This window comes from Rosa rugosa, chromosome 6 (genome assembly GCF_958449725.1).
Source record: "Rosa rugosa chromosome 6, drRosRugo1.1, whole genome shotgun sequence".
Classification (NCBI taxonomy): domain Eukaryota; kingdom Viridiplantae; phylum Streptophyta; class Magnoliopsida; order Rosales; family Rosaceae; genus Rosa; species Rosa rugosa.
The window spans coordinates 10,838,609-10,860,995 of record NC_084825.1 but is presented as its reverse complement, the minus strand read 5'-3'; the positions used below and the strand labels follow the sequence as shown (position 1 = coordinate 10,860,995).

The following is a 22,387-nucleotide window of genomic DNA, read 5'->3' as shown; positions in this document are numbered from 1 at the left end:
CATTAGGCAAGGGGAACTTGGGCCATTCCATGTCCTTGAATTAATACTGATGGCCCAGCCATCGTAGTCACAAAGTAATATGCTCATAATCAAAATGGAGTCATGAAAAGAACTCGAAATTTTATTCATAAGCCAACGGAGTTACATCATTGTCTCTTTGATCAAAGAAAATCTAATCCAAAATGCTAGCTAATGCAAAACAATGGTAGTCGTCTAACTTCTTTCGGTAACTCCAAAATAAATGTGACCAGGTGAGTAGACAGATGTCAGTGGAGCAAGGCTCGCTTAAGTACCACTAATCTCAGAACCCTCCTCGACATCACACTTACTTTGGGTGAGCCTACTTTGAAGAAAGACTAAACCATTGGCATCTACTACAAAAATATATGGCAATTGCCTATTACATCTCTTGGAAAATAAAAAAACTTAATCAAAATCGCCAGTCTCTGGATCTTGGCCTTTGAAGTCTTCAACCCTTAGAGCGAGATAGTCATCTTGATCTTCTTGCTCCATGTAATTTGCTTCCCTTGCTTCACGATACGTCTTGTACGCGTTAGCAACATTCTGGGGTGCATTACATGCTTTAGCCCAATGTCTGGACGCACCACACCAAAGACAAGCATCATCATGGTTAGGCTCCCTTGATCGAGGTGCGCCTAGAGCGCGTTGGGGACGACTATAATCCTTGGTGGCACCACCACCATAGCCGGAGGCTCTGCCTCTCTCTCTCTTCACACGTTGACCTCTACGGTTCCGTGCACACCTATCTTGGCGATTTCCTTCCTCTTTGGGGTGACAATATGGACCAGAACGTCCAGAATAATCCCTTTCCTTAGGGTTTCGCTCCTGGTGCCCTCCCTTAGGGGCACGACTATAATTAGACTTCGGAATTGGCTTTTCTCCCGCAGGTCTAGAGTTATAGTTCTTCACAAGTATGTTGTCGTGCTTTTCAGCTATGTTCATATCACCAATAAGCTCATGTAATCTTGTGATGCGTCCAGCATTGACATCAATTCGATAGTTCTTGGCTATCATTAATGCAGAGACGGGGAAGGTAGAGAGAGTCTTCTCGATCAACATCGTATTTGTGATTTTCTGCCCACAGAATTCCATTAAAGACTTGATACGAAGTGCTTCCGAATTGTAGTCAAGTACAAACTTGAAATCACAAAAGGGGAGGCTATGCCATCTCACTTCTAAATCAGGAAGCGGGGAGTCACGAACATTGCCAAAACGCTACTCGAGTTCTACCCATAGTTTTCTGGGGTCTTCCTCATTGAGGTACTCATTCTGGAGCGCGTCATTCATGTTCCTTGTCATGAGAATTATGGCTTTAGCTTCATTGGCCTCTCTCGTAGCTCTATTCGCTTCAAAAGCGGTAGCTTGTTGAGGAGTAAGCACGTTCTCACTTGGCTCTTGGATCGTACTTAGGATCCCATCAGCCTTAAGATGCTGAAGCACATCACAGACCCACTTGTGGTATCTTGCGCCTGTTGTCTCTAGTGGAGCGAAGCTCAACTTGTTCAGGTTACTCATCCAGAAAAACAACAAAAGATTAGGGTTAGTTTCGGAGCGAAAAAATGCTACCATGAAAACAATAAAAATTTCTGAGCGTAGTCATTTCCAAGAAATTAGAAATTTCCGAGCGTAGTCGCTTCCAAGAAATTCGATTCCAAGAGAGGTTGGATTAGATCGAAACAATGATGTTTGTGGTCGATCGTTTTATCTCAACAAACTCTAAGTTTGGAGGACTCTACAAGCTCCAAACTTGGAGTGAGCACGAACCCCCACAGTTCGGCTTAATTTGGTCTCCTCTATGATGTAGAAAGGGGGGTAGAAGAAGGGAGGTTGCAATTCCCCGAAAAAGAAGAGAAATTGAATTAAAAAAACTCTAAAAAAAACCGGAACCTTTAGAAAAAAATACCTCGAAATAGGTCGCCGGAAAATTTGGCCGGAAAAAGTTGCTCGAAAACTGCTGGAAAGTCGCCGGCGGTGGCCAGAAAAAGTTGTCTGCGGTGACGTGGCACCGAACTGCTGACGTGGCGCCGAACTGCTGACGTGGCTGATGACGATGCTGCTAACGTGGCTTGCGTCAATGGGCCGCGGCGTGGGCTCGGCTTGGGCTGCCTCCTTCCTTTTTTTTTTTTTTTTTTTTTCTCATTTATGGGCTTTTGTCCTTTTTGGGCTTGCAGGCTTCTGGGTTTGGGCTCGGTGGTGCTGCAGGTGCAGGTATTGGCAGTGGCTGGCCGGCTCGGAATTTCTGAGCTTCAACTGGCCGGTTCAGGAAGTATATGGCTGGTTCCGGTGAGTTTCTTCCAAGTTCCCGGATTCTGGGGTATAGTTGCGATCTGTGACAGAATTTGAAGGTAAATGGTGGACGGAAAAAGTGTGAACCGGGCAGGAGATGTTGTGGTTATTCTTGGGGCCGGTTCGGTGTCCTTCTGGCCGGTTCTGGGGGTGGCGCCGCCGGTTCTAGACTCCTGAAGTTGAGAGCTTCAAGGTGGGCGGCGGTGGTTTCTGGGATTTGAAGGCTACGAATTTAGGGTTTCAGGGTTAGGGTTTCGTGTTGATAACGTGTTTTAGGAAAACGATATTTGAGAGAGAATTGCTATGTATTCTCATTGATAATATGGGCCTCTTTATATAGAGGATTACAATGCATAGAATCTGAATCGTACAAGGAAATGTAATCATACAATGAATGGATATCTCTAAGATATTCTCCAAGATTCTCTCTAATTAAAACCCTATTACCACTAGGTCAAGTAACCTAGAGTTTGGGCTACACACAATTCAGATTTACTTAAACACAAAACATATAGTCCAAAACTAAAACCTAAATTAGATTCAAAGTGATTCACTTATTTAACAACTTAGCCATCAATCACTATGCCAAAAACATTATCAGACGACAGATGGAAACCGTTGTGGGATATGGAGAGCCACCGTTGTAGACCGAGCCGCTGTCTGATGAAAATTCAGACAACGGTGGAACACAGTTGTCTGAGAAACATACAGACAACGTGTATGTGTTAAACATGTTGTGTGATACTCGACAGATGGCTTGGCAGGTGGCTCGGCAGATGCTAGGCGCAGCTGCGCGGCAGTTGCGGCGCTGCCTTCAAACAACAGTGCTAGTTTTGAAGCTGTTGTATGTTGAGCTTCTCAAACAACAGACTTTTATTTTGTGTGTTGTCTGACTGATATTCAAACTTCAGTTCTTGGACTATATCTGTTGTCTGATTAACTTTGGGACAACATAATTCAATTTCTTCTGTTGTCTGATTAACTTTGCGACAACAGAGTTTAATTGCTTCTGTTGTGTGAGTGTAGATTACAAGACAGTGATTTGTTAAAAACCGATGTGTGATATGAATGATTGCAGTGTGATTTGTCCTCATTTTTGGCCATTCAGACAACAGGCAGTTATCATTATATATGTTCTGTTGTCTGATTATTTAAACATATCCCATTCCTGAATTAAATTGTGCATTTGATCCATTTACATATCAAATATAAACATTGCAAACCATCAAATATAAACATTGCAAACCACTAATCATTGAACCTAACATTTTAAACAAGAAAAGCATTCTAGTGCATGCCCATCTACTTGGGACATCAAAAAGCTAATACATATATATCGATTGTTCCAAAACATGCAACACATGGTGCATGACAATGTACCAGCAGAGAAGCACAAAAAAAGATGCTTTCCTTAGCAAAAATGGACCAGCAACAAGCGCGCTACTTCATGGCTCATGCACATATTTGTTGACAACAAACTTCCCCCACTCATTTCGCACTTGATCAATATCCGCTTGGGTGTATTGGTTACTGCCTCTCCTCTCCCACTGAAATCAGTTTATTATATCAAAAGAATTAGTTAATCATTTTGTGAATAACAAGGGGCATGATCAGGGAGTAAAATTTGATCTCAAGTAAATAATCCATATAAAATTTAATGAAAAACCAAATCAGTAAACATATATATAAACCTTGTACATTGAAGTAATGGTTGGTTTTCACTTTTCATAGGCATAGCTAGACTTTCGACCACATACAAATTCAAGTTCACAAACCATGAGTAAAAGAGTAATCAGATAAAAGAATTAGATTTAAAACAAATGAAAAGTTTACCCATACTTTGATTCGAAAGTATGAGAGATCAGCTTTTTCATTAGCAAAACTGAAATTGGCATCAACTTAACATGTAAAGTCTCTTTACTATAAGCAAACTCTTGTAGGAAAAAAAAGGGAAATTTGACCAACTGTGCACAGCTAAAAGATTTTGTTCATATCAGAAAGTCATTGCCAAGGCTTTTGGTAAATGGCGAAGGCTAAAACGTCACAAGTACTTAAAAGCCAAGAGCATCTATTAGTTATTAGGGCTAAATACTAGTTAGTACCCTGTGGTTTAGGTTCAAAATCAATTTAGTCCCTGGACTTCTAATTTCATCAAAAACACCCCTGCACTTTCAATTTTGATCTAATAGGTCCAATTCGTTAATATTCTATTATGAGTTCAAGTTATAGTTGGATTATTTGTTGAAAAACTATTTATTTTTAATAGTAGGACTCACTCCTAAATTGACTATGCAGACCACCTCGACACCACATCATAAAACATAGGCCATATATGAGCCACATTAATAAGTTAAATAACTCAATTGTCGGAAAACTAACAAATTGGACCTATTAGATCAAAATTGAAAGTGCAGGGGTGTTTTTGATGAAATTAGAAGTTCAGGGACTGAATTGATTTTGGACCTAAACCACAGGGTAGTAATTTGTATTTAGCCCTAGTTATTAATACAGGCAGACCTTTATTGAGTGATCTATTTTTGAGTTCGTAAACTCGTAACTTCAATGTAGCTGTAGTCAAAGAACGAAGCTTTGCTTCAAGTGAATTCAACAATTGAGAAGCTTTGTTTCAAAACGTAGTGCAAGGTAAATCAAAAATCATTTTTTTTTTTTGCAAGGCAGGAAAGAAGTCAGCAAGTATGTTGAACATGTATATCAGCAGTCGTAAAATTCAAAAGGGTGTAGAAAAGAGAAAGAAAAGAACTTTGTTTTAATATAGGCCTAATAATGAAAGTTTTGGTTCCAAGTTTGACTCAACGAACGTGACACAAGAGTGTATTTCAAATCAGACTTTTCATACCAAAACACAACGTCATATGTACCAAATTGAGAACTTGATACGAGAAAGCATTTAAGGAAAATAGTAAAATTGAGGAGTTTCAAATCAGCTTTTCACTTGAGCATCAACTTTTAATAGACAAAGACATGATGTGATAGGAGCATTTTAATGTGGTATTTTAATAGTTAATTCCTCACATTTTGCTTAGTTAATTCCTTAACGAATCGATTTTTAATTCAATTTTTACTTTTAGGTACATTGGAGTAGATGATGATGAAATAAGTGTTAGGTCCATAAAATGATGGAGAAAAATGGAAATGCACTAAAAATGTCAACTTTACACATTTTCCTACTCCGGCTAGGAGAAACCAAGCCAAGCAAGGAAGAAGGAGCGACCACCTGACCAAATGAACTTCAAATGAGCTGAAACCTTCCAGATCCATTCTAGACATCCTAAGAAACATTTCTTATGAAGAGTGCAAGAGCCAAAAAGAAGTGGAAGGCCTTCAAACAGTCAGCCCAATTTTCTGCAGAAGCAAAACTGGAAAACTGGACCTGTAAGGAGTCCAGCAGAAATTCCGGCCCAAACACATGGAGATAAATTCTGAAAATTTTACAGAATGATCTACACTCATGATGGATCATTTCATATGAAGAAGTCACGGGCAAAATCTGAAGTCTTGGTGGAGAATTAATTGAAGGAAAAATGAGTAGAAAGTGACTCAAACCTAACAAATTCCATTAGTGTTTAAATATTCAAACCTAACAAATTCCATTAGTGTTTAAATATTCAAACCTAATAAATTCCATTAATGTTTAAATGCTCAAACCTAACATATCATCATTTGTTTAAATCCAAATAGTTTTGCTTGGTAGCCTATAAATAGAGGCTACAACAAAGAAGAAAGGACATTCCTTCATCCATTCCATTTTCTTTGTCTCTCCATTTCCTTTCCATTTTCCTTTCCATCCTCTAGTTTCAAGTTTAGTCATCTCCACGAGTTCAAGCAAGGCCAAAGAAGAAGAAGAGAAGCCGTGAGCACTTCCATCCATAGCCATCCTTGAAGCTTGCTTTCGAGTTTCAAGAATCCACAACGTGAATCATCCATCTCATCTTCATCCACGGTGTAATCCTATTCTCCTTTGTAACCTTTGCTTTGAATTTCGTTGGTTATGAACTAGTTGACATATATGTTTGAACAAAGTATTATTTCTGGAATTTTTATGATTAATTGAGAATTTTCAGATTCATATATTGTGATTCGAGAGTTGCTTATGTGGGTTTGTTTAATTAAATTTGCGTTATAGATAACTTTTGTATTTTAATCTTATGTGGTTGCAAACACTTAGGGTTTCGATATGAATGGTGCTAGGTTTAAGAACATGAAATCGACTTTTCGTTTTGTGTAAACTTGAATCAAAGTAGTAAAGGTTTTGTACAAAGATCGAATTTAATTAAAGAGAATTGCAATTAGGTGGACTTTTCCATACTAAGTTGTACACTTGAGTTGATAGCCTTTCTCTATGTGTAATGCGTTAAACATGACATGATTGACTAGCTTTCTAGGGTTTGATTGCATGTTTGATAGGATTAATCTAGGTGCTTTCGCTTAGGTTAATTAGCATTGAAAAGTAAAAAATGGGAATTCATTTGCTTTCGAATGTTTCACATGATCAACTCCTTTCTCATGACTTAGATGAACAATATTAGGGTTTGAATCAATTTTAATCATAAGTTTCGGTTTTGATCTTTGTTCCTTCATTCCATTCGTATTTTTATGTTTTTGCATTTTAATTGTTTTTGTTAACTTAGTTTCATTTTCAAAAAAAAACCAAAAACAAAATCCCCCCTTTTCGTGTAAAATGTTTATATTTTGTGAATACATTTGTGAATATTATACTTTGTTTTAATTTTAATTGTTTAATTGTTTGACAATGACAGGTGTACCCTCAATCCCCGGAATAGAACGATCCCTACTTATTCTATACTAACAACTACATTTTGCAGGGTTAAATTGCGCGCTTGCTTTTAGCGTATCATGATGCAGCTTTATTTGCCGTAAAGCTTTGTAAGAAGAAGACACAAAGAATATTATAGTTTATGTTCATACTTCGAAGAATTCCAGCAAATTATGAAACAGAACTTTAACATAACAAATCTTTTCTGAGGAATAAGTACTTGAGACTCTTGTGATCACAAGAGTCTCAATACTTATTCACCCAAAAAGATTAGAATTTAACCATAAAAAAAAAAATGCCTTACTCTGATTTCAGTTTTTAACCACCACCTTAGTCATGACTCAAGGTTGGGTTGTGACATGCCTTTTCAATTATGGGATCCGATACGCAAGAGCACAATTTTTTTAATGGGATGACCTGCAAAGAAAGTCCATTAAGAAAACCAGGATGTTGTGATTGACTAATATGGGTAATCAAAACAAGCTCTATGTGCCTAACCATACCATTCTTCATACTCAGATATATAATTTGTATTCTACTTATAACTTAAAAGATGGTTTTTTTAAACTTTATAACTCACTAGACTACCTAAAAAGTAGTCTTGCTGTTCATTTTTCACATTACTTAAAAGAAAAACTCGCTCGAATAAGAATCTTAGTCTTTAACCAGAGCCATGCAAAAGGTACCAATGACAATGAATATGTACCCTAAATGGTTGATTCAATGACAAAGTAAGAAGATAATGAAAACAAATTTGAACTGAACCAAAAGCAAGAAAAAAGACCTAACCTTCTGGGATCCCTTGCCCAATCAATCTCGCTTTTCGACCCGTCTGCTTGAGAGTTTCAGTCATGGTCTTCAGAGTTTCAGTCATAAAGCAGGGAGCCATACAACCAACTCAACTGGATCGACATCATGAGCGATAACCACAAGCTGGGCCTTGTTCTGCAAATAAATGCATTATAGACAATGTCACTCAAACAGCACTGAACAATTCACTCTACAGAAAACAAAACAAAAATGCCTATACAAGTACTGGGAAGAAAATGCAAGTATAGTAGAGCAAATTCAAGCATAGTTGGTTCCAGCATCAAATCACTGATCAGACTTCCGACAATTTGATATTTGGCAAAACAACTGTACCGAAACTGCTCAAAAACATGAAAATGACAAACAAAAGAGAGCAATGAACAAATACTAGTAAGAACATATAAATACATTAGTCTATAACAAAAATTATTAAATTCATAGATTACACTAGGAGTTGTAACTATAAATAGACATGAGAGAGAGTTCATTATTAAAGGAATAAGAATGGTACCCCTTCCAATATCCACCATCAGTGCCCATCCCAGGTCCCTGAAGACTTGATTCCAATAAGGTACTTCTACTGGCACCTACCCCATTGAAAAAATAAAACAGATTATTAAGCATCCAGGATGTAACAATTATGATGATAACTTTCATCATGTGCAGCAAACAAACTCTATTGTAAATCTAAGAGTGAAAGAGAAGAACACCCTTAGAGTCACATAAGCCAGCCTCATCGACTAGTTCGCATTACAATTAATGTACTTCAATTACATTGCTCATGTCCCCAGCAAAGTGTTGGTGAGTAATTAAATTCATTATGACAGACACAAACATTAACTATCTAATAAAATTAGTACATCTAGCACAACTTCAAGGCAAGACACAAACATTCTTTTGGTGAATTAATGATGATAGGCTCAAAAATTTTAGAATTCTTTTGGCAGAGTCATTTTTTGTTTGTTTCTACAAATGCTAGTAAATCAAAAGAACAATTTAGTTACAAATGCTAGTAAATCAAAAGATTTCTTAACATAAGCCACAATTTAGTTACTCTTCAGGAAGGATACCTTTTAAAGCACAATCGTTATCCGTATAGTTTGCTGTATCATATTTAGTTCTCTTGTTTCGTTGAACTTCACTTCCATACCTGACAGAGGATAAAGTCCCCCAGACCCCTTATCTATAAAGCATCTCAATATGACAGTATGATTGACATGTATGCGTGCTATACTATGGATGATCGTAACTTCCATATTTGCATCTCCGTGGCAGTTGAAGGTTCTGTGTGTTCTCATTTGATTCCATGGGACTGCAAATAACATGCAATCATCATCATTGTTAGTATGAATAAAAATTGAAATTGGATAAAGTTGGGATTGCGACATGCCTATCACTGGAATATAAAACTCTACAAAAGTAAAACCAGAGCAAACAAATTGATAAAAGCTTTACTTGTGTAAGATTCCATGACCATGGCCGAAGGCACCACCTTTCCTTAGTTGGTACATTAGACTCTGCATCATCACAAACCACCATATATGTTTATAAATACTTCAAGGTATTAGCAAGTATTGACTTGTTTAACATATCAAACATGCTCAGTTTAACATATCTGGAAATAAAAGGAGCATTTCTTCATACCTAGTTTAGCATGAACATTTTCGAGAGCTTCTTTCAAAAGTGGCAAGCCTTATTGCCTTCTATTCAGCATGTCAAACCTCTTTCTTTGCAAATCAGAGGAACAACAATAAAGCTATATGGCACATACTTGATCCCTTTCTGCTAATCTCAACAAGAACAAATATGAAGCCACTGTCAACATAAAATCGAGTCAAATTAATCCAATTAAACTATATTCCTCAGTGACACCATGATCAAAACATACATCTCATTTCAATTTTTAGAGTAAGCATGAAAAGGAATAGATCAAAAAATTGCGTATCTCAAATCTTTATTCCTCCCCATATGCAACTAATCAAAGTAAGTTGCTTTCAGTTAAACAGTTTTTGATCATTCCTTTTCATGAATTCCAAACAACCCAATAGAAAGGTAAAGCAATTTATATTCAAAACTTGATACATCGAATAAAAGAACCAGAACATATTCAACAAGTAAGACCTATTTCAGGCTTGAATTAGAGAAAATAGCTGGTGAATATTAATTGCATGAATTCAAGGAATTATATGTAAAAACCAAAATATGCAAAGGAAATTCAAATTTAAGAGTGAGAATGAGAGCTTACGGAGGAGGCCTAAAGCAAGTAGTTGAGGCCAGAAGGCAATCCACAAGCTCTTACCGGACTCCATAACATTCAGAAGCAAACAATCCATATAAGGAAACCAACAACAATTAATTGAAGAACCAGAAAGAGAAAACGAAGCTTACCCTGTTGGTGAAAGTGTGGCGGTGCCTCTAGGGCTTCTTGATACCATTCCTGTGGCCTTGGGGGACTGGTTGTCATTCTTAGATGAAGCTTCAAAGCCTCCTCGTAAGCCTTCTTGACCTCCTCTATCATCTTCTTCTCTCATAGAACTCCTAATCTCCTTGGTGTCTGTTAGGGTTCATGGACATCCTAATCTCCGTCCGCTTGAAGAATGTAATGTCGATGGCATCGAGCAGGGAGGTCTTGAAGCCCCTGGGAGTCGAGAGCTAAGGCTTTAAGGATGTGAGCGGCAACCTCTTGCGGATGGAGTGTGATGGCCTTCTCGGCTTCGTCGAGAGCTTCCTTGGAGAGAGAGAGGTGGTGGAGAATTAGAGGTGATAGATCTGGCTTGGGTGAGGAGCTGGGTGCCGAGGACTATGTGTTAATGATGAATTATAGGAATAAAGCAGAGACCTGTGATTGGGGTTTGAGGTAAAAACCAATCAGATAAAAGACCGCCCTCGACAATCAGAGGCCAGAGGATTTGGATGATGATCTTCTTCTGCTGTTGTTCCTAGTAATCTCGTTGTTATTGTTGTTGTTGGGTCTTCTTCTTCCTCCTCCTCTCTTCCTCCAGATTTATCGATTAATGTACCAGAGAAACCCCCTACCTTTTCCTCCTCCATCCTTCAAATCCCCAAATTGAAAACCCTAATTGACTAGATCGAGCCCTAGGATTTATCGAGTGTTTTCAGAAGATGGTGTTTTGAGAAGAAGATGGGTTCGATTCAATGTTCTTTGAGAAGAAGAAGATGAGTTTTGCTATTTTTGTCGGAGACCAGCAAAGTGTTGAAAACGGCTAAGTGGGAGATAATGTGCATTAAGTTTGTTGAAGCGGTAGACAAAAGCGCATAAAGTTTAGTTTTTTACTTTGTATAATCAATTCAGACAACACATAAATGAATTTCGGTTGTCTGATAGTCTACACTTGAAACTTTAGCTTAGGGACCCAGCAAACAAATCTCCCGCCTTGTACGAAACTCAAACTCATTTCTCCCGCCTAGGATTGTCATCTCACATTCACACATCCAAAATAGATCATTCTGTTGTAGGAGCTTACAATCATGTACCACCATTTCACCAAAAAATTGGCCGTTTTGGGGTACATCTGATTTTCTTCCAAACTTGCACAACGGAAACAAGAAAATGTGTTGTATGTTATTTTGCAACTTACTCTCATACAACATATACAACTATACTGTTGTGTAAGGTGAGTCAAAATTTCGACCCGAATTTGAGCAAGGTGAGGGGGAAATTTTTTTTTCATTCAGACAACAGACAAATCCTTATAACTGTTGTACAATAATCTTGGACCCAAAAAAATTGATGTACGACCTCCTTATACAACGCCAATCTCATTAAACCTGTTGTGTGAAGCAGTTTCAGTGATCACACAACGGAAATTTATTTTTCGTTGTCTAAAAAGTGTAGTGTGATGCAGTTTTTGGCATAGTGAATGCTAGCTTAATATGATAGTATTAAAGGTCAAAGAATGAGACATTGAGAGATCAGAGATGTGATATGAAAGGATCAAAAAAATTGTAGCGATTATATACTAAGGTTTTAGGCCTTTGGGCCTTGAATTCAATATGATAGTATATCATTTGAGAATAAAGTTATAACTGGAGATTTAAACTTACTTAGAACAAACCGGATAAATGAATATATATTTATTATGTGTATATATATAAAAAAAAAAAAAAAACTTTTTCTCTTATATTTCAAACATACCGGTCGGTTCGGGTTCCGCGGTTTAAGTACAAGAGAAACCAAACCAATCCAGTTCATAAATGGTTCGGTTCGGTATTGAACCAATTTTCAATTTTTAAAGTTAAAAAACCTTAACCAAACCATATTTATCGGTCGGTTTTGGCCGGTTTGGCCGGTTTGTACCATGTTTTGTACACCCCTACACACAGCCAGCCACACATATATACTCCTATACTCTTCGCCCTCTGTTCATACTTTATATCTATCAACAGCGCCGCACCAAAAACAGGTAGCCCTTTAGGAATTTGAAGGATTCACTCACCCAAATCTTCAAGGATTCGTCAAAGGCTTCTCCTCTACAAGATTCAAGATGTTAATGTCTAAAGGTTCGGCGGTAGCTGAACCTTTGTTAACGCTAATCCGGTGGGCGGATTGATACTTGTGTTACTCTTAAAGCCTCCGCTACCTGTCAAGTGAAATACAAAGGGCGTCAGAGGGAGACCGCGTCGGGCGGTCTTCAACTCTCCGATGCCTAAGTTAGTCAATGTATTTATGTTGACAAAGTAACAGTAGGTCAGTATTGAATGCGTCATTAATGAGGAGAGAGGAGAGAACCTTTTATAGGTGAGGAAGATGTTGATCTTCTCTTTGTTTTCGATGTGGGACTGATGTGCTTCAGTTCCTAGCTCTGGGAGCTTCTGATGCTACTTTGGCGCGGCGCGTGGCGGCGCGTCGGCGGTGATCCGGGGGTGATCCGACGCTGAGGTTGTAGCCCGCCTGGCGGTGTGTTTGTATGTCATTCCTTTGGTTGGAATTAGTACCTTTGGCGGTACAATGAGCGTGGCTCATTATAGCTAATTATGCTTGCAAATGTACATGTATGTACAAGTCCCCCAAGTCCCCAGTCAAGGAGGGCAATCTTGGTTGGGGAGTTGTTCGGCGGTTTGAAGCGTTTTCCTCCGCTAGACTTGCAAGAGCATAATTAGCGTCAGTGCGTTGTCAACCATGGATTTTTCTGAGCAAACGCTTTATACCCTTTCGGGTGGGCCCCTGCTAGGCCCCCCAGGGAGTCCCCCACTCCCCGGCTAAGATAGACCTCCGGATGGTCTGTAAATTGTTTGTTGAGGGGGAGCTGCGCGGAGCAGAGGGTGTTGGGTAGCGAGCCCAATCTTTAGCACCCAAGTGACGGGGGTCAACGTGCCTGATCAGGGCCGTCGTAGACTGTTGACACAAGTCCCCGTGTCCCGTAGGGACCGTCTGACCGTAACGCCGCGTGGCGGTCGTTGTCAGAGTGAGGCGTGGCCTCGGGATCCGCCGCTGGCGGAAATCCCCCCGCTGACTGCAGCAGGAAACAGCGTCCAGTAGACGTGCCTGGCGGTATTTTATTGAGCGATACTGCGCTGAACAATGTACGCCGCTTGCAAGATGATAAGGGGCTTCGCTAGAGGTGTGTAGCGGAAGCTGACCCGCTTACAAGATGACAAGGGAGAAGTTCTGCTGGCGGGGTTTCGCCCAGCGGAGACTTCGTCACTTGGACGACGACAAGGGAGAAGTTCCGCTGGCGGGGTTTCGCCCAGCGGAGACTTCGTCACTTGGACGACGACAAGGGAGAAGTTCCGCTGGCGGGGTTTCGCTCAGCGGAGACTTCGTCACTTGGAAGATGACAAGGGAGAAGTTCCGCTGGCGGGGTTTCGCTCCGCGGAGACTTCGTCACTTGGAAGATGACAAGGGAGAAGTTCCGCTGGCGGGGTTTCGCTCGGCGGAGACTTCGTCACTTGGAAGATGACAAGGGAGAAGTTCCGCTGGCGGGGTTTCGCTCGGCGGAGACTTCGTCACTTGGAAGATGACAAGGGAGAAGTTCCGCTGGCGGGGTTTCGCTCGGCAGAGACTTCGTCACTTGGAAGAGGACAAGGGAGAAGTTCCGCTGGCGGGGTTTCGCTCAGCGGAGACTTCGTCACTTGGCAGATGACAAGGGAGAAGTTCCGCTGGCGGGGTTTCGCTCAGCGGAGACTTCGGATGGTTGGGGAAGTCATGGCAAGTGGTTACTTCCACCAGACGTTTCGTCTGGTGGTGGTTAACACGTGTCCAACCCGTAGAGGGTTAGCTTGCGGAGGCTTGTCTCCTAAGCCTGGCCGTCTTCTCGTCATTAATGATGGTAATTATGGATTCCGTAACCGAGGCGACGCCTCGGTTAATCCGGAGAGTAAGTGGAAAACCGTGACACGTGTACGGCCGGTGTATGATGTCGTTTTTTAGCGGACGGCTGAGAACGCGCTGATGTTGACATAAAAGGGGGGGGGAAACTCAGCGAGATTTGACACTTTGGCAAAAGCTTCAAACTCAGTCGTCGTCTTCCTGCCTTGCTCGTGTGATACCGAAGGGAGAGGCTGCCAGAGTTTGGAGGTATCGTTCCCGAAAAAACGAAGATTTTCCCCCCTGAAGACTATCGCTCACCACTACTCCGGAGTTTTCGTCACTAAGGTTGGTCTCTTGATTTCTTTCCCTGTTTCATTGAATCTGCTATTTTCTGGGTAAATTGCTCTTGATGTTCTTGGCTGTGACTGATGTAAGGGTAGGCTAGATCTGTGTTTGTGCTAACTGGTGTGGGTTTTAGGGTTTGGGATGGCTAACGTCATAGAGATTTCGAGCAGTGAGGATTCCGGGTCTGACGTGTCGTTCAGTGCGGCGGATAGGACTTTTATTGACTCGTTGCGTCCGTCTGCCCATGCAGGAACCTCACTGCCAGAACCGCTAGAGGTTGAGCCGCTACAGACCATACCCTGGGAAGTAGCCATGGGTCGTGGTCAACGTCCAGAGAGCTCTAGGGCGGGCGAGGCCGCTGCTACCAAAGCTAGGTGCGACGAGCGTTTGGCGAGCAATAGCGCTGCCAGCGGCTCCGCTGAGGTAGAAGAAACGGCGGGGGAGCATGTCGAGTCAGCGTGGTTCTTCCCGGATGGCACCGCTGTTGATGAGGCAGGAGGGCGGATGAATGCCGCCGCCGTTACCCGAATGAAGAAGACGTTTCGGCTGCCGGGTTCGGTGAAGCTGCGCCCGCCGACGGTAGATGAGAAGGCGTCGATTCTCCCAGAGGGGGCGGCGGCTGTACATGAGGCGATATTCCGCCAAGGAGTGACACTCCCGCTGGTGCCAAATCTCCAAATCCTGGTGTGCAAGTTTGGCCTTGCTTTTGGTCAGATTTGCCCCAACATGTGGCGGTTGATGTTGGCGATGAACTCGCTGTGGCGGTTGTCCGGGTGCGAGAGGCCTACTGTGGCGGAGGTGCTGCACTTCTACGAGCTAGTTTACGTGAAGCGCCAGGGTTGTAGAGGGCAAGTGAACCTGAGCCGCCGCCAGGGAGCGCCCAAGTTGATTGAGAATCTAAGGGATTCCATGTCCTATTGGCGGGGAAGCTTCTGAGTCGCCACAGAAGGGTGGGAGTACCAGGTGTGGGGAACGAGGGAGGGCCGACGTTTAGGATTAAGTCGGAGTTCCAACCTATCCGAGGTCGGTAACCATTTTCCGCTGACTGCATCTGGCGGGTGCCCGTATTGTACGTACTTTTACTAATTGGTTTGTGCTTGTGCAGCGGGATTGCGGTACAACTTAATGCGCGAGGAAGAGTGTCGCGTGGCACGGATTAGAGGTTGTTGGCGGAACCGCAACTTGCTGGACTTCCGACTTCTGACTGGCTGGGAGTTGCTAGTTGCTCAGAAATTAACTCGGTCCGTTGGTAAGGAAGTGCCGCCAGGTTGCCCCTTTTTTTTTTTTTTTTTGTGCTAAGTAGCCGACTGACTGATTGAGTTTTTTTTTTTTTAGAAACGCCGCCAGGTAACAAATCGAGCCGGGACGCTTTCGAAAAAGCCATGGACCGTGCGGAGATTGATAATTTCCTGGAGACAATGTATGCCGAGGGGTTGGTGGCCCAGCAGAGCGTAGTGAACCCCGAGACACTGGCGCTGAGCCAGTCAGAGGTTCCGGTGGTGTTGCAGATGCCGCTTCACTCGCACCTTGGCGATGATGGGCTGCCCGTCGTTCAAGGGGCCGCCACAGCGGCTGCTACGAAGGAGAGGGTACCCGCCAACCGGCGTGGTTCTCAGAAAGAAAAGCCGGTGCAGCCGGCAGGGACTGTGACCGCCCCAAGGGAGGAACCGCCGCCGAGGGTGACGAGGGCTGCTGGCGGGAATACCAGGGTGCTTGAGAGGAAGCGCCGGCAGATAAACTCCCCCGACGAGGAAGAGGATGAAGACGTGGAGACGATTGGGGCCCGGCATCAGAAGAAGGCCCGCCAAGCTCCGCCAAAAGCTGCGGTAGTGGAGGGAGAAGTGCCCACCGCCAGCGACCTGGACTCATTTGCCGCCTACGCGGAGTTTATGACAGGTGGCGAGCGGGAATTCCTCTTCCACCTGTGCGAAAGGCTAGGGTTTGGCGGCCTAGCGGGGATCTCACGCCCGACATCGATTGACCAATCGCCCTACAGCTCGGCGTTTGGTCAGGTATCAGCCGGACTGTACGACATGTTTGAGGCGGCGAAGAAGCAGCCTCTGGTCGAAGGGGAGCTGAGGGAGGAGATTCAAAGTCTCCAGAAGGAGCTGGGGGAATCGAGGGAGAAGCTGGCGGAGACAGAGAGGCGGCTTGTCAAGGCGGAATGTGACTTCGCCGACGTCCGCGGTAAGCTCAACGTGGCCATCGAGCGGGACTTGGAGAGGAATGACCGCGTCATTAAGCTGGAGGAGAACATCGCCCTGCTGGAGGAGAACATCGCCCTGCTGGAGGAGCGGATAGCTGCCAAGGACAAGAAACTTATTATCGTGCAGCGGGAGTCGGTCGCCAGGGCGACGGAGCTGAAGCGGCTGGAAGGCCAGGTTGCCCGCCTGAGGGCTGAAGGGGATACTGCCGCGGCCGCCGCTGTTGAAGCGTTCAAGCAGTCGGTGGAATATGCGAAGGCAATGACCGAGTCTGCGAAGGCCGGGGCCTTAGCAAACATAGAAATGCTGAAGCGGAAGGGCGCCATCGACTTCGCCAAAGCGTCAAAGCCTGATGCGCTGCCGGCCAAGAGTGCCCTGCCGGACAAAGAGGTCGTGCCTGCCCCAGCGGGAGGTGCCCGCTCAGGCAGTGGGGAAAGCAGTGCACATCCGACGGAAGGGTCCCAGCAGACCCCCAATCCCACACCGTCGGAGGTGTCGCGTGCCGGATTCCTGGCGGCGCACACCCGGGCGGACGGCACAATAGAGACCCCCAGTCCGACAGCTCGAGGGTCCGATCAAACGAGTCGAGCGATCGTGCCGCCGCCTGCTGCAACAGAAGATGCCGAGGGCAACCCCTGAAGCCAGCTGGGACCGCCAGAGATTCCCCTTGAATTTTTTTTGTGTAGCCGTTGAGGCACAATAGCTTGTAACAGAAATTTTGAAATGGAATGAAGTTTTTCGACGTTGTGTTTGCTATGATGTGTTTGTACCGCTAGTACCTTGACTTGTGTTTGCTATGATGTGTTTTTCGAAGTTTTTTTTTTTTTTTTTTTTTTGTGTCAATGAAACATTAAAGGAATTAAGATTGGTCCAAGTGCACCACGTAGCGGACGAGGTCCGCTGACGATTGCTGGCGTTGCCAGTTGCCCTCAGTGCTAGACTTGGTAACAATGGTTTGAATAATTCCTCGTTTCATTGATAGCTGATTGATCAGCGTGTACAAAAGAGGGGTAGTACCCGTTGGGTAGCTTCCCTTAGCTAAATATTGAACAAAAATTTAGCTAAGTCAAGATGCTCTTGGGTAGCGGTATGACTATTTGTAGTAATACCGAAGGTGTTCGGTATTCCAAGGGTGGGTCGTCGTGACGCCATCCTTGTACATTAAGTAGAAGGTGCCTGGGCTAACGACTTCCACAATTTTGTATGGACCTTCCCAAGTTGGGCGGAGTTTTGTTGGCGGTGGAATCACTTCTTTCATTACCCAGTCCCCTAGTTGGAGGTTCCGGGCCTTGACTCTGGCGTTGTAGAAACGCGATACCCGTTGTTTGTTTTGCAAGTTGTGCAAATGGGCCTTGTATCTTTTTTCTTCTAGGAGGTCTCTGTCCAGGTTGACGCCGTCGCTGTTGGTCTCTGGGCAGTAGCCTTCGACCCTAGCAGTAGGCTGAGTTACTTCAACAGGTAGGACAGCCTCTGTTCCGAACATCATACAAAAGGGTGTTTCGCCGGTGGCGGAAGTTGAAGTTGTCCGGATGGCCCACAGAACTTCTGGCAGCTTCTCCGCCCATAAACCTTTGGCGTCGTCGAGCTTCTTCTTTAGCAGCTTCTTGATTATCTTGTTTGCTGCTTCGACCTGGCCGTTGGTTTGAGGATGGGCGACGGATGCAAAGCTCATCTTGGTGCCAAGGTTGGCGGTGAAAGATATAAGTTCCTTATTGTTGAACTGTGTGCCGTTGTCTGTAATGATTGTATGTGGGACACCGTAGCGGCAATAGATGTTCTTCCAGAGGAAGTGAATTACCTTGGCGGTAGTTATGGCCGTGAGTGGCTCCGCCTCTATCCACTTGCTGTTGTAGTCGATGGCGACGATGATGTATTTGAACTGGCCCTTGGCGGTTTGGAACTTTCCCATCAAATCGAGGCCCCACGTGGAGTGAATCCATGGGCCAATGATAATTGACAGCGGCTCTGCCGGTGCATGTGGGAGATCTGCAAATTGTTGGCATTTGTGGCAAGATCTCGAAATCCGCCTGGCATCATCGCCAAGTGTGGGCCAAAAGTAGCCCTGTCGCATTGTGCGATTGGCCAAGGATCTGGCGCCTGAGTGGTTTCCGCATTCTCCGCCATGGATTTCCGCTAGGACGGCCTTTCCCTCCTCTGAGGTTAGGCAGCGGAGGTTGGGATGAGTGAATCCTTGGCGTTAAAGTTTACCGTTCTGGATGTTGTAGCGGGTTGCTCTCCGCTTGAGCTGTCGCGCCTGAACTTTGTCCTCCGGCAATGTGCCGTTGCGTTTGTATGCGATGATCTCATCCATCCAGCTGGGGCTGACCTCAATGCTGAAGATCTCCGCCAGGGTCTTTGTGATACTCGGCTTGTCAAGGCACTCCACTCTTGTGTCCGCTGGACTTTGGTGTGGTTGGGCGGTTGCCAGTCTCGCCAGTGAATCAGCCTTGGCGTTCTTTTCCCTGGGGATTTGTGTGATGGTGTGAAATTTGAACTTTTTGAGCAACGTTTTGACGTACCCCAAATATGCCGATAACTGCTGGTCCTTGGCCTGGAAGCTGTCGTTGACCTGGTTAACGACTAATTGAGAGTCGCTGAATATGTTGACGCTGTCAGCCCCTGAGTCAATGGCGAGGAGCAAGCCGGCAATGAGGGCCTCGTACTCCGCCATATTGTTTGAAGCTTTGAAGTTGAATTTCCACGCGTACTCCGCGTTCAGTCCCCCGGGTCCTGTTAAGATGACTCCGGCGCCGCTGGCCTTGGCGCTAGCGGAGCCGTCCACATGCAGGTTCCAGTCTGAGTGCAGCGGAGCTGCTTCCTCCGCGGTAACCATTTCTGTTCCAGACTCCGTCTCGGTGCCGGGTTCTGGCTGACGATCGGTGAGCTCAGCGATAAAGTCCGCCACCGCCTGGCCTTTCATGGCGGTCCTTGGCTTGTATTCTATGTCAAACTCGCTGAGCTCAATGGCCCACTTGCTGAGGCGCCCTGAGTGTTCAGGGTTCTGCATAACCTGCCTCAGCAGTTGATTGGTTAACACGTGGATCGTGTGAGCCTGAAAGTATTGGCGGAGGCGCCTGGCGGCGACGATGAGTGCGAGGGCAAGCTGCTCTAATGGAGGATATCTTGTCTCTGCCCCGTTCATGCCCCTACCGGCGTAGAACACTGGGAGTTCGTCTTGATCCTCCCGCCTGACAATGGCACAGCTTATCGCCGATGTTGAGACCGCTAGGTATATGAAGAGCGTCTCTCCTTGCACAGGGACAGAAAGGAGAGGGACTGCCGCCAAGTACTCCTTCAGGCCCTGGAACGCCGCCTGACATTCTGGGTTCCAGTTGATGACCTTTTTGTGAGTTGTTTTGAGGAGCTTGAAGAATGGGGCACACTTGTCGGTGAGTCTGGAGATGAATCGAGAAAGGGCGGTTAATTTGCCCTGGAGGCACTGGACGTCCACCTTATATTTGGGGTCCGCCAGGTTGAGGATGGCCTGTACCTTGTCCGGGTTAGCCTCGATGCCTCGCTCGCTGACGATGTAACCCAGAAATTTGCTGGCGGTGACCGCAAAGAAACATTTTTCTGGGTTGAGGCGCATACCGTAGGCTAGGAGAATAGTTACTATGATTCTGAGGTTTGCCACATGTCCGCTGGCCTTTATGCTCTTAACTAGCATGTCGTCTACGTAGACCTCGATAATTTTTCCCAGATGTTCAGCGAACATGGCGTTCATCAACCGCTGATAAGTTGCGCCGGCATTCTTCAGACCGAAAGGCATGACATTGTAGCAGTAGAGGCCTTTGTCGGTGGTGAAGGTGGTGCATTCTTGATCGCCGGGATGCATCTTGATCTGATTATACCCGGAGAAAGCGTCCATCATGCTGAGGAGCTCATGTCCGGCGGTTGCATCGACTAGCTGATCGATACGGGGTAGCGGGAAACTATCCTTTGGGCATGCCTTGTTGAGATTTTTGAAGTCGACACACATTCGCCACTTGCCGCTGGGCTTTTTGACCATAACCAGATTGGAGATCCACTGGGGATAAATGACTTGGCGGATGAATCCAATGCCCTGGAGCTTGGCAACTTCTTCTCCTATTGCCCGGTATTTTTCTTCATCAAAGGCCCTCCGCTTCTGTTTGATGGGATAAAAGGATGGTTTGATGGTCAGCTTATGAGTGATAATTTCAGGAGAGATACCTGGCATGTCTGCGTAGGACCATGCAAATACTGCGGCATTATCACGCAGGAATTGGGTGAGCTCTGCCGCCACTTCTGGGTCTAGGTGGGCGCCTATGCGGACTGTCCGCTCAGGGTGCTCGTCCGAGATGCAGACAACTCTCAACGATGTGTCCGGGTTGACCGGCTCTTTCTTTACATATTTTTCCTCCTCATCCCGAGGATCCTTTAAAATATCCGAGGGAGGTGCGTGGTTGCCCACTGTCAGGATCTCATGGCGGCGCGCCGAGCGCGCAATGGTCGTTGAGTAGCACTCCTGAGCCAACTGTTGACTTCCTCTCACACAGCCCGTGCCGTTGGGTGTAGGGAATTTCATGAGAAGCATGTATCTGGCGATGATGCACTTGAGCTTGTTGAGTGTCGGCCGCCCAATGATGGCGTTATACGAACTGAAGCAATCGACAATGATGAATTTCGTATGTACCTCCGCCATACATGGACTAGTGCCAATAACCAGTCTCATGTAATCAGACCCCAGCGGTTGTGTGACGTCGCCGGAGAAGCTGAGCAGTGGCTCGTGATCCTGAAGTAGTTTCTTGTTCCGCTTGAGGTTGTTGTAGCAGCCGTTGAAGATGACATTGACAGCGGACCCACTGTCCACCAAGATTCTCCCCACCGAGAATTTGCCAAGAATGGCGTCGACCAAGAATGGGTCGTCATGGGGTAAATTGACTCCGCGCTCCTCCTCCTCTGAGAAAGTGATAGGTTCCCAACCTGACTTTGGGAGTTTGGCGGATCTCTCGTAGCGGATGTTGCAGACCTCCTTTGGGTGATTAGCGTGTGCATAGCGCTTTCTGGCCTGGGTGAGACATGCTGGTGATTGGAGCGCCGCCATCGATGGTGTTGATGCGGCCCAAGGTCTCAACGTTGGCAATTACTGGTGGTGGTTGTCGTACCTTGAATTGCTCCAGCTTACCGTCGCGGTACAGAGTCTCGATGGCCGTTTTGAGAGCATTGCAGCTGTTGGTATTGTGGCCGCTGTCCTCGTGGTACTTGCACCACTTGCCGGTGTTCCTGGGCTTGCCCGTCCTTGGGTACTTTGGAGGTGGTGGCGGGGGGATCTGATCCTTGCATTGATTGTAGATGTCCTCATATGAGGCCGTGAGGACCGTGAACACTGCATACCGCTGTGAGGACTTCGCCTGCTTGTTGCGGTTATCCCCGTGGGTTGGGCGGTTGCCCTTGTTGTAATGCTGGTCCTTCTGCCGCTTGCTCTGGTGGTGGCCCTGCTGCCACTCCCGCTTCTTGTCAGGTGGCGGTGTTGAAGGGGTCTTGTTAGCGGTTTCCTGATGACTGGGGGATGGCTGTGATGATTTTGTTGGAGTTGCTGGTGGCGGTGGGGTTTCTCCATATGTAATGAATTCCGCCTGGGCGTGGATGACCGCCTCACTCATGATGTGGTCGTATGCCGCATTTGGGTGATTG

General features: G+C 45.1%; 1 long non-coding RNA gene across 11 annotated transcripts; it reads right to left on the bottom strand.

Moving 5' to 3' along the window:
- Nucleotides 1-3,537: 3,537 nt before the first annotated feature.
- On the bottom strand, nucleotides 3,538-11,190 carry LOC133718665 (uncharacterized). Of its 11 annotated transcripts, none has more exons than XR_009850480.1 (8): nucleotides 10,301-11,190; nucleotides 9,557-9,702; nucleotides 9,368-9,429; nucleotides 8,983-9,224; nucleotides 8,424-8,499; nucleotides 7,892-8,047; nucleotides 7,407-7,519; nucleotides 3,538-3,854 (listed from the first exon to the last, which is right to left on the bottom strand). It is a non-coding gene; the product is annotated as an uncharacterized LOC133718665 (long non-coding RNA). The 11 variants fall into 11 exon arrangements; XR_009850478.1 differs by having other exon boundaries at nucleotides 9,557-9,694; XR_009850470.1 differs by having other exon boundaries at nucleotides 9,557-9,727; nucleotides 10,301-11,189.
- Between the last annotated feature and the right edge of the window lie 11,197 nt (nucleotides 11,191-22,387).